Source organism: Astatotilapia calliptera, chromosome 11 (assembly GCF_964374335.1).
Source record: "Astatotilapia calliptera chromosome 11, fAstCal68.1, whole genome shotgun sequence".
In the NCBI taxonomy this organism is placed as follows: Eukaryota; Metazoa; Chordata; class Actinopteri; order Cichliformes; family Cichlidae; genus Astatotilapia; species Astatotilapia calliptera.
In genome coordinates, this window is record NC_137432.1 from 34,749,345 (window position 1) to 34,758,975 (window position 9,631).

General features: G+C 41.3%; 1 long non-coding RNA gene across 1 annotated transcript; it reads left to right on the forward strand.

Annotated features, from left to right (window-relative positions):
• Positions 1 to 8,423: 8,423 nt before the first annotated feature.
• Positions 8,424 to 9,019, forward strand: LOC145431718 (uncharacterized). Its single transcript, XR_013911997.1, has 2 exons — positions 8,424 to 8,531; positions 8,609 to 9,019. It is a non-coding gene; the product is annotated as an uncharacterized LOC145431718 (long non-coding RNA).
• The last annotated feature ends 612 nt before the right edge of the window (positions 9,020 to 9,631 follow it).

Here is a 9,631-nt window from a genome sequence, read left to right on the forward strand (position 1 = left end):
AAAAGTTTCTTTTTTGTGTATTTTTTTTTCCAGGGAACAGCTGGGAAATTCTGTTAAAGTGATGCTAACCATTCATTCACAACAAACAATGCTCTGTCCTTTGTTATAATACAATCTGTGATACCACAGAGACTGTAAACTGTAATATGGAGCACATGGCTGCTGTTGTGGAAGATCTCAAAATTTCAATCACCGTCTGGGATTTTGAATTCCGAGGAACAGTCTGTAATTTGTGACCAGAGTTGTGTCGTGTCAGTCAATAATAAAGAAAGAGAGTTGGATTTAAGCGAGAGACCCCTTTTTAAAAAAACAATTTTAAACAAAAATTTTTTTAACCCACTAATTTCCAGATGCCTCAGCATGACAGACAGCAAATGGAAAAAAGAAAATAAATATATGTTTAAAATATGCATTTAGTTACACACATTTTTGCTTACTTCCATGAATAGATTAACATAGTTGAAAAATTATTTGATTCTAATTGTTGTCATGTCTTAGTTCTTGGTGTTTAATTACCAAATTGTGTGAATTTCTTAGATTTTGATGTTGTATTTTTTAGGTTGGGGCTAAAAGCACATCTCTAAACTACATTTAAGCCCAAAGACTAAATACAAGCCCAACCGCACAGTGATTTCCCATCTTGCATTTTGGCCTTTGCAATCAAGGCAAGTGAGGACGGATTTCATGTGTATTTTAATTTATTCTAGTTTTTAAGTTAAAAAAACAAAAACACCCCAAAACACAAAGTAAAGTTTAAGAAAACAGCACAATAATCAGCTCGGGTTCATCCAAAAGACATCTGTATGCAGTTGCAGTTATAAATGCTTTTATTTCCTTTAGTTTAGATTATTGCAGTTTGTCACACTCTTGGGCCAACAAACTTTACACAACTGCAGCAGGCAAGACGCTTCACCCACTGCCTACTGGTGGTGGTCAGAGGGCCTGGTGGTGCCAGTGTCCAGCAGCCTCGCCTCTGTCAGTGCGCCCCAGGGCGGCTGTGGCTACAATGTAGCTTGCCATCACCAGTGTGTGAGACTGAATGTGTAAAGCGCTTTAGGGTCCTTAGGGACTAGTAAAGCGCTATACAAATACAGGCCGTTTACCATTACTTTTTAATGTTAGGATTGAGTTTAAGATATTTTTTTACTTTTAAGGCCCTCTGCGGGCTCACACCAAAGTATATTTAAGATGTCCTGACACCCCATTGGCCTGGTTGTAACCTGGTCTTCAGCTAAGGCTTTGTTGGACATCCTACAACCTTGAATGCGAATCAAGGGTGATCGAGCTCTCACTTTCAGGTCGCTCATTCTGTGGAATAACCTCCCTGAGGATTGGTGAGTTCCTGCTCATCTTTTAAATCCCTCTTAGAGGGAGGCCTTTTCTATGCTTTTACTTTGAGTCATTTCTATGTTGTCCATTATAATTATTTTAAAGTTTTTTAATTATTTTATATTTGCATTAAATCTAATTGGCATCCATTTTTAATTTTCTTTATACCTTGCTTTTAATTCCCTGATGCTGGCAGTATTCCCCTACCTAACACTGTTTTGTTGATTACTATTTGTTTCCTGTTTGGTGTTGTGAAGCACTTTGTAACCTTGTTTTCGAAAGGTGCTGTATAGATAACATTTCTATTGTTATTATTATTATTATTCCTATTACTACTATTAGAGTAATGTCCATATCTCCACGTCTCACAAGTTGCAGGCAAGGTCGACCTCCTCCATACACGTGAAGTGAAATCAGCTGATGGTTGTGCAGGAAGTAAAAGCTGTTTGATGTTTTTTTCTTGCTACCTATGATGTAGCTAACTGCAACCTTTGCAATACAAGTAATGATATAATTTGTACTGTACTGTACTATACTGTACTATACTGTAATGATATTAATTCATTTATCTCAGTAATTTAGTACAGTAATGTTATACATTTTCTGATGGTTCCAGGGTCGCTGGAGCGTATCCCAGCTGCCTTATTTTGGGATACACCCTGAACAGGTCGCTAGTCACAGATAGACTTTGGTTGGTTCTCTTTTCCCTGTTTAAACGCAACCGTTTTATCAGCCTGTCAGAGTGGAGCTCCATGTGTTTAGAGAGGCTTGGCTTGTCCTGAGTATTTGAATCCCACTGCATAACCTCTCTGCATGCTTTAGGCCAGGGGTGGGGAACTCCAGGCCTCAAGGGCTGGTGTCCTGCAGGTTTTAGATCTCACCCTGGGTCAACACACCTAAATCAGAGGATTAGTTCATTACCAGGCCTCTGGAGAACTGAAGACATGTTGAGGAGGTAATTTAGACATTTAAATCAGCTGTGGTGGAACAATGACACATCTAAAACCTACAGGACACTGGTCCTTGAGGCCTGGAGTTCCTCCACCCCTGCTTTAGGCCACAAAATATTACATGTCACCTCTAACTGTTTTCCAAATCATAACATAAGGTGTTCATTGGACTTGCTTCTTTATCCAGCCACCTTTTTTAACCACAAACATTAAAACCATCAGGCATTCGTGCAAAATGGTACTTGGTGAACTTGGTGAACCATAGCCTGCAAGACTGAAAAATTAAGTCCCAAAGGCTGCGCTTCCTCCAATGACCACTTGAGGCTGTCTCCATAAAACGAGTCAGTTCCCACAGATTCCCATCTTAAAATGTCCGACTTTGAAGCAGAAATAAACATGTTTCCAGCCTGATACAAAAACACTAATAAGAGCTGCACTGTTATATATTACTCATCCATCTGGATGCTGTACTGTCACAATATTGCCTCACTGAAAAATGTAATGTGATTACAACAATGTGTTACTTTCAGCAGTTTTCAACTACCTCTGGCCTCTGCCATGACAAGTTCGTGCTTCAGTTTAAGTGAATATTTTTATTTTATTTTATTATTTAATTGTTTATTTTATTTAGTCCACTGTATCCATATATTTTATGACTGCAGTTTGCTAACTAGCTGACACTAAGAACACACAGGAGCCGTGCCAACTGAAGCACAATCATTAATATACAGTTGTGTTCATGAGATGACAGAAGGGTGGATACAGTGATGTGCCCCCCCATCTGCATTAAACACCCTCCCAGCTACATTTTAACTATATTTCTTGCCACTGCCAGTGTATTGATGTCTCACCCCATCCCCTACCCTACCCTTCTCTCTATTCTTAGGGACACAATGTCACAACAGCAGCATTTTAACATTTAGTGTGAAAGAACAAGAATTCTGACACAGTCACCTCACATGCTATTAAGTTCACTAATTGCTGGTTACACTTGAAAACTGGCTTTGCACTTTATTAACTTGAGAAATGTGATATGTGGTGGGCAGGTGTGAAATCTAAAACAAAGGGAAGAGAGAGAGAGAGAAGTATCTGGATGTGTTGCTTTGCTGTCATATAATAATGAATTCTAATATAACAGGAGTTGATTTATATTCGATTTCTTGACATGCTCTCATTCCATTAACCCATAAAGCAAGAGTATAATAAATGCAAGAACAGCATTTTCCTGATGCCAACGTAGGGTGGACTTTACAGTACATAGACTTTAAAGGGTAGTAAACTAAGCAAGAGTGCAAAGAATAGATGAAACAGTGGATTTGCACTAACTTAAGCTGTAGTTGTTAATCTTTACTGTCACCATGTGCTTGGGCCAATGGAACCAAAGTTTCTTTCAATAATATTGTAAGGATGTTCCTTAAAATGTAAAAAGAGCGCTGCTATGGTGAACTTAATTGAAGTTATATGTCTGGTTAACTCTGGGTAACTATACAAGCCAAGGTGAAGAACCACTGCAACTAGGGGAAACATGCAAGGCGATAACCAAAAGGGACGTTTTTAGAACAAACACAAGACTATGTACAGTCCTATGAAAAAGTAAGTGCACCCCATGTTTCAGTGCTGGTAGAGACACCCTCAGCAGTAATAACTTGAACTAATCATTTTGTGTATGACTTCCTCAGATTCTAGCATTGCTGTAGACGAATTTTGGTCCACTCTTCTTTACAGCATTGCTTCAGTTTGGTCCCACCAGCACACTCCAATCAAGTTGACGTCAGGACTTTGGCCGTGCAGCTGCAAAACCTTGATTCTTTTCTTTTTTTTCAGCCATTTTTATAGATTTTGTTGGTTCCACCCAAGCTTTAGCTGTCGGACAGATATCTCACATTTGACTGTAGAATACTCATGGCTGACTTAGTGTCTGCAAGGTACCCAAGTACTGTGACTAGAAAATCAGCCCAAATCATCAGCCCTCCATGTTATGGCTGTGTGCAGACAGGAATAGGACCCAAGGTGCAGACTCCGGAGACAGATGTGAACTCAAAACAGCTTTAATGTTCAACTCAAATATAACATAACTGGGAAAAATCAAAATAAACTTACACCAGAGGACTGACAGAACACACAGCTATGTAAGCGGTAGATCGCGACACAGACATAGAGAAACACAGGGCTTAAATACACAGAGGGAGCAATCAGGGAATGGATAACAGGAGGGAAACACAGCTGGGGCAAATCAGGCCTAACGAGACAAGGGGAAGCGAAACCACATACATAACATCAGACAAGGACCTTCAAAATAAAACAGGAAACATGACACAGACTGAACTAAAGACACAGACTCACACGCACTGAAACAGAGGGAACAGAGACGTGGGACCAGGGCAGACACTGACTGGACACGGGGATATAGGAACTAAGGATACACAGAGACGCGAACTAGACAAGGGGATACAGAGCAACTAGAGAAGACAGAGACATAAACCATAAGACAGAACTAAAAGAAACCAAAGACTAGAAATTATAAATAATAAACTCAAAAACCCTGGGTCAATGACCCAGGCATCCTAACACTCCATCACCGTGCTTGACAGCTGGTAGATGTGTTTGTGCCGATATGTTGTCTTCAGTTTTTGCCAAATGTACCGCTCTGTCCACTTTCAATTCAATTCAATTCAATTTTATTTATATAGCGCCTCAAGGCGCTTCATAGATACAGAGAAAAACCCAACAATCATATGACCCTTTATGAGCAAGCACTTTGGCGACAGTGGGAAGGAAAAACTCCCTTTTAACAGGAAGAAACCTCCGGCAGAACCAGGCTCACGGAGGGGCGGCCATCTGCTGCAACCGGTTGGGGTGAGAGAAGGAAGACAGGATAAAAGACATGCTGTGGAAGAGAGACAGAGGTTAATAACAGATATGATTCAATGCAGAGAGGTCTATTAACAGACAGTGAGTGAGAAAGGTGACTGGAAAGGAAAAACTCAATGCATCATGGGAATCCCCCGGCAGCCTACGTCTATTGCAGCATAACTAAGGGAGGATTCAGGGTCACCTGGTCCAGCCCTAACTATATGCTTTAGCAAAAAGGAAAGTTTTAAGCCTAATCTTGAAAGTAGAGATAGTGTCTGTCTCCCGAATCCAAACTGGAAGCTGGTTCCACAGAAGAGGGGCCTGAAAACTGAAGGCTCTGCCTCCCATTCTACTTTTAAATACTCTAGGAACAACAAGTAGGCCTGCAGAGCGAGAGCGAAGTGCTCTAATAGGGTGATATGGTACTACAAGGTCATTAAGATAAGATGGGGCCTGATTATTTAAGATCTTGTATGTGAGGAGCAGGATTTTGAATTCAATTCTTTGGTCTCATCTTTCCAAAGGACATTGTTCCTGAAATCTTGTGGTTTGTTCAGGTTTAACTTTGCAAATCTAGGTTATGCTGCCAGGTTCTTCATAGAGAAAAGAGACTTTCTCCTGGCAACCCTTCCAAACAAGCCATACTTGCTCAATCTTCTGTACTTTCCTAAACTTTAACATTTAACCTGTTTGACTTTTAGTAGTTTCTCTCAGCATTCTGGGGGTGAACATACTGAGATATCCGCTCCTAGAAAGATTGTGGCTTTGCAATTTAACACACCTGAATGCTCCAAACAGACAGACTTCTGCTTTTATAGAGGTGGCAGTTCTAAATGGGCCGTAGTTGGTATGGTTTTTATGTGAGCAGCACTTTTATGAGAAAGTTTTTTGATTTCACTGAATATGTTATTTTGTCAGCAGGCACAGATCACTGAACTTCAAAAACAATAATAGTCTTTAAGGTATAGTCAAAGTGGCTGCAAAATTGCAGGTGTTACCCTGAATAATCTTCCTCATCTGGATAAGGTGACGAGTTTGAACAAGGCCCGGGCTGAGCCTTCAACTAATGCTTTCAACATGTCCAGGACAAACAGAGTGAAAACTCATTTGTACAACCAGCTATTTGTCTTTTAAATGATGTTGTTTTTTTACTCTAGACTTTTAAGTTTGTTTTTATTGTATGTTCATTATTTATTACCGTCTGTGTCTGTTTGATAGCTCTGTTGTTTCTGCTGACTGTACAACAAATTTCCTCTTGGGAATAATAAAGATATCCTTGATCCTTGGTGTAAAGGCAATGATAAATTACTGCAAAAGGAATAACTATCTTGTTTTCATTGAAGCGGTTTGGCAGCTTTAAGGAAAAAAATCAGGGACACGATCTCAGCAGCACCGTTTCAGTGACTCTCCCACTTTTAAACTTTACATGTTCACTGTGAGAATAGAAATCTTGACAGGATGAGATGATGATGAGGGCTTAATGAATGCTGAACCGTCTCCTTTTCAAACAGGAGAAAAATGTATGGCATCGCAACTTTTAAGAAATTTTGACCAAGCGAACATTAAAGGTTCCTTAAATTGATGTCAGCACCTGAAAAACAGATTTTAATATATAGTTAATATGATATTTAAACTTGTGTGTGTGTTCACACTTTGGCTGACAGATCATTTAGTGAACACACGTCTTAACTGGACAGAGTCCTTCCCACAGTACCGTTAACTTGTCAGCTATGGTTCTTATCAATTAGCCACTGTCATTCATGTCAGCGCCAACTCATGATACAGTCAGAATCTTAGAATAAACATTTAATAAACGTCCTCAGAGAAAGACGTAACTTTCTATATGATGAAAATAGATCCTTTCAGTCAGGAAATTTCCAAGCGACCAAGATTTCTCGGTAATTTCCCCCTCCTCCAATTATTTCGTTTCAAAGTTGGCTGGCACTGAGCCAACAAACAGGTTTTATTGCACCACAAACAGAGGCTTTTTTTCTCCATGAAAGGAGCAGAATCACCAACTTTCCAAACCGGGTGTAAAAACTAGAGCGTGACAGCTGCATTTAAATATGAAATAGCTGCAGATTTGGTTTCAGACACCTTGTACTGTGTGCAAACAAAGCCACCGTTTCCACCAGAGAAAAGAGAACGCATTTAAAACACCTCTTTGTCGTTGTTCAGAACTGTGTTCCTTTTGTTTCCATTTGTCTCTTTTTTAGGTGGAAAGAATAGGATGAAATATTTTTAAACAGTAATTACCTGGCTGGGATCCGACATGCAGGGATTAATGGGTGACTGCGGAGCACCAGGTTCGGCAGTGTGTTGGAAGGTAAGGGGGGGTGTGGGTGTGTGTGATGGAGTGGTGACGGTGCCGGCAGTGGCGTGGAGTCGGGGGGGGATGTCGAACACAGAGAACCAAAGACTGGCAGAATTCTGCTGCAAGTGTCTTTTCTTTATCCAAGCTCAAGTCACTGCTTCACGCCAAGTCCGTCACAAATGAACAAGACAGATTTAGCCCTCTCGCCTCATCCCACTCCTTCCAAATCCATTTGCAAAACGTCTGTTTTCATGCCTCCTGAAACAATATTGTTACATGTTTGGGGTTATTTTTTTACCTTCTTCGCTCTGGCCTGCTCTGTCGCACAAGTCGAATTTTTACCGAGGAGTTAAGCAAATCTGGAACCGTGCTTTGTTCGGGACCCTGTTTTGCATGTAATTGACAATCGCGAGCAATTTCCGATTAATTTATATCACCACACAGCACTCCAAACCGCCTGCTTGGCCAAGCTTACATCGCTGAAGTCGAAGAATGCTGTAGTGCTCTTTGCGCTCAGAACTCAATTAAGCATGTCCTTGGAGTGCAATATCTCTGGATTCTTTAAGTCGTTTGGATAGTGCAGAGAGGCGATGAGGTGCTCTTACAGATGGTGTGCGACTCAGACTGTAATTAAACAGATCAGTGTCTAATACACAGTCTGATATCCAGCAGCAGTGCAGCCAAATCTCTGTGGGAAGAACTTCCTGAGGTTCTCACAAGCTTCTCAAGGTCGCCGCAGTCTCTGTAGATTCTGCAGTAGTTGGTACTACTTTGTAAATCAAATATTTTTCCCATTTCAGTTTCTTTTCTGGTTTCTTGGATTTTGCTACCACGGCAGTGATTCTGCAGGCATAACATATGCTAGTGTTTTGCTTTGGCACTGTCTAGCTTCTCCACTGGCATATAGCAGAATATTTTGGACACCAAGATGTCATGGTCCGGGTGAGCACGGGGTTTTTCCACTCCGCTGGGTTCTACCTTCAGGCAGAGACTCCAATCAGCTTCTACACCTGGTTCCAATTAAGTCACCTGCATATAAGACCAGCATTCACAACAGACCTCTGCCAGATCTTCTGCTAACCCATGTCAGTGCTAGGCTGCGAACCCCTTGTGAGAACCCTCAACTACTGCTTTTCCCTCACCGTGATTTTCTTTGTCATAGGACCCACCTGGCAGTCACGTTTCCCGAACTACTCTCATCTCCGCCTGGACGCTGGTTCTGTCATCTGGTTTCTTCCTCTCCACCATCGGACTACACCTGCCTGCCTCCCTGCCAAGTCCCTCACTCCACGCATATTCTGGATCCTCTCTGGACACTCCTCACCCGGAACCCCCTGGACACCCCTTCCTCGCATGACACTTTAAACCTGCAACGCTGACTGCGTACCTCCATCCAAGCCGCTGCCCCTTTTTTCCATCCGTGAAATCCAGCACCTAGCCATAGCACTCAGTTTCATGTTCACAGTTTGGCCTCACAGTTCACAGTTCATAGCATTTCATAATTCATAGCATTCATAGTCTCCTGTTGTGTAATTTCACTAGACACTTGTAAATAAAGCACTGTGTTCACGCCCGTTTGCCTCCCTCTGTGTCTGCATTTCAGTCCACACCCACAGCCGGGCCCTCTCGGCCGTAACACAAGAATAAACAAGAAATTTTGCTGACTCCAGTATGTTTTGTAAAATTTAAACCTCTCATTTATATTTGTCAAGCAGAATATAGTTACAGGATTCTTTTGTTGTTTTTGGTCAAGTTAAAAGAAATGTTTTTTCCTTTCCCAAATAACTTTGAGTATAACTCGATAGCGCCACATGTTTGATTCATCAGATTTAGAGGAGCGATACTGGACACGGGATGTCAAATATGAAGCTGCGAGGCAGGACGAAAAGAGGAAGACCTCAGAAAAGGGGCGTAGTGAAGGTCAGTAGAGTAGAAGAACCCTTTGGCCACTTTTACATGCATGACATAAACAGTATTTCAGTCTGAAGTGGTGATGTTCTAAATGTGAGTATTTCATATTTTTTTCTGCCCCAAACACAGAAACAAAGGTCTAATCATGAGTGGTCATGGTTTAGAAACGTACTCCCCCACAGCACTTCCAGCCTTTGGAGACAAACTCCAAACACTTTAGCAGCTTGTGTGCATTTCTGCAATGCCAGCGACCTCCATGAGAAGATGTTGTCGA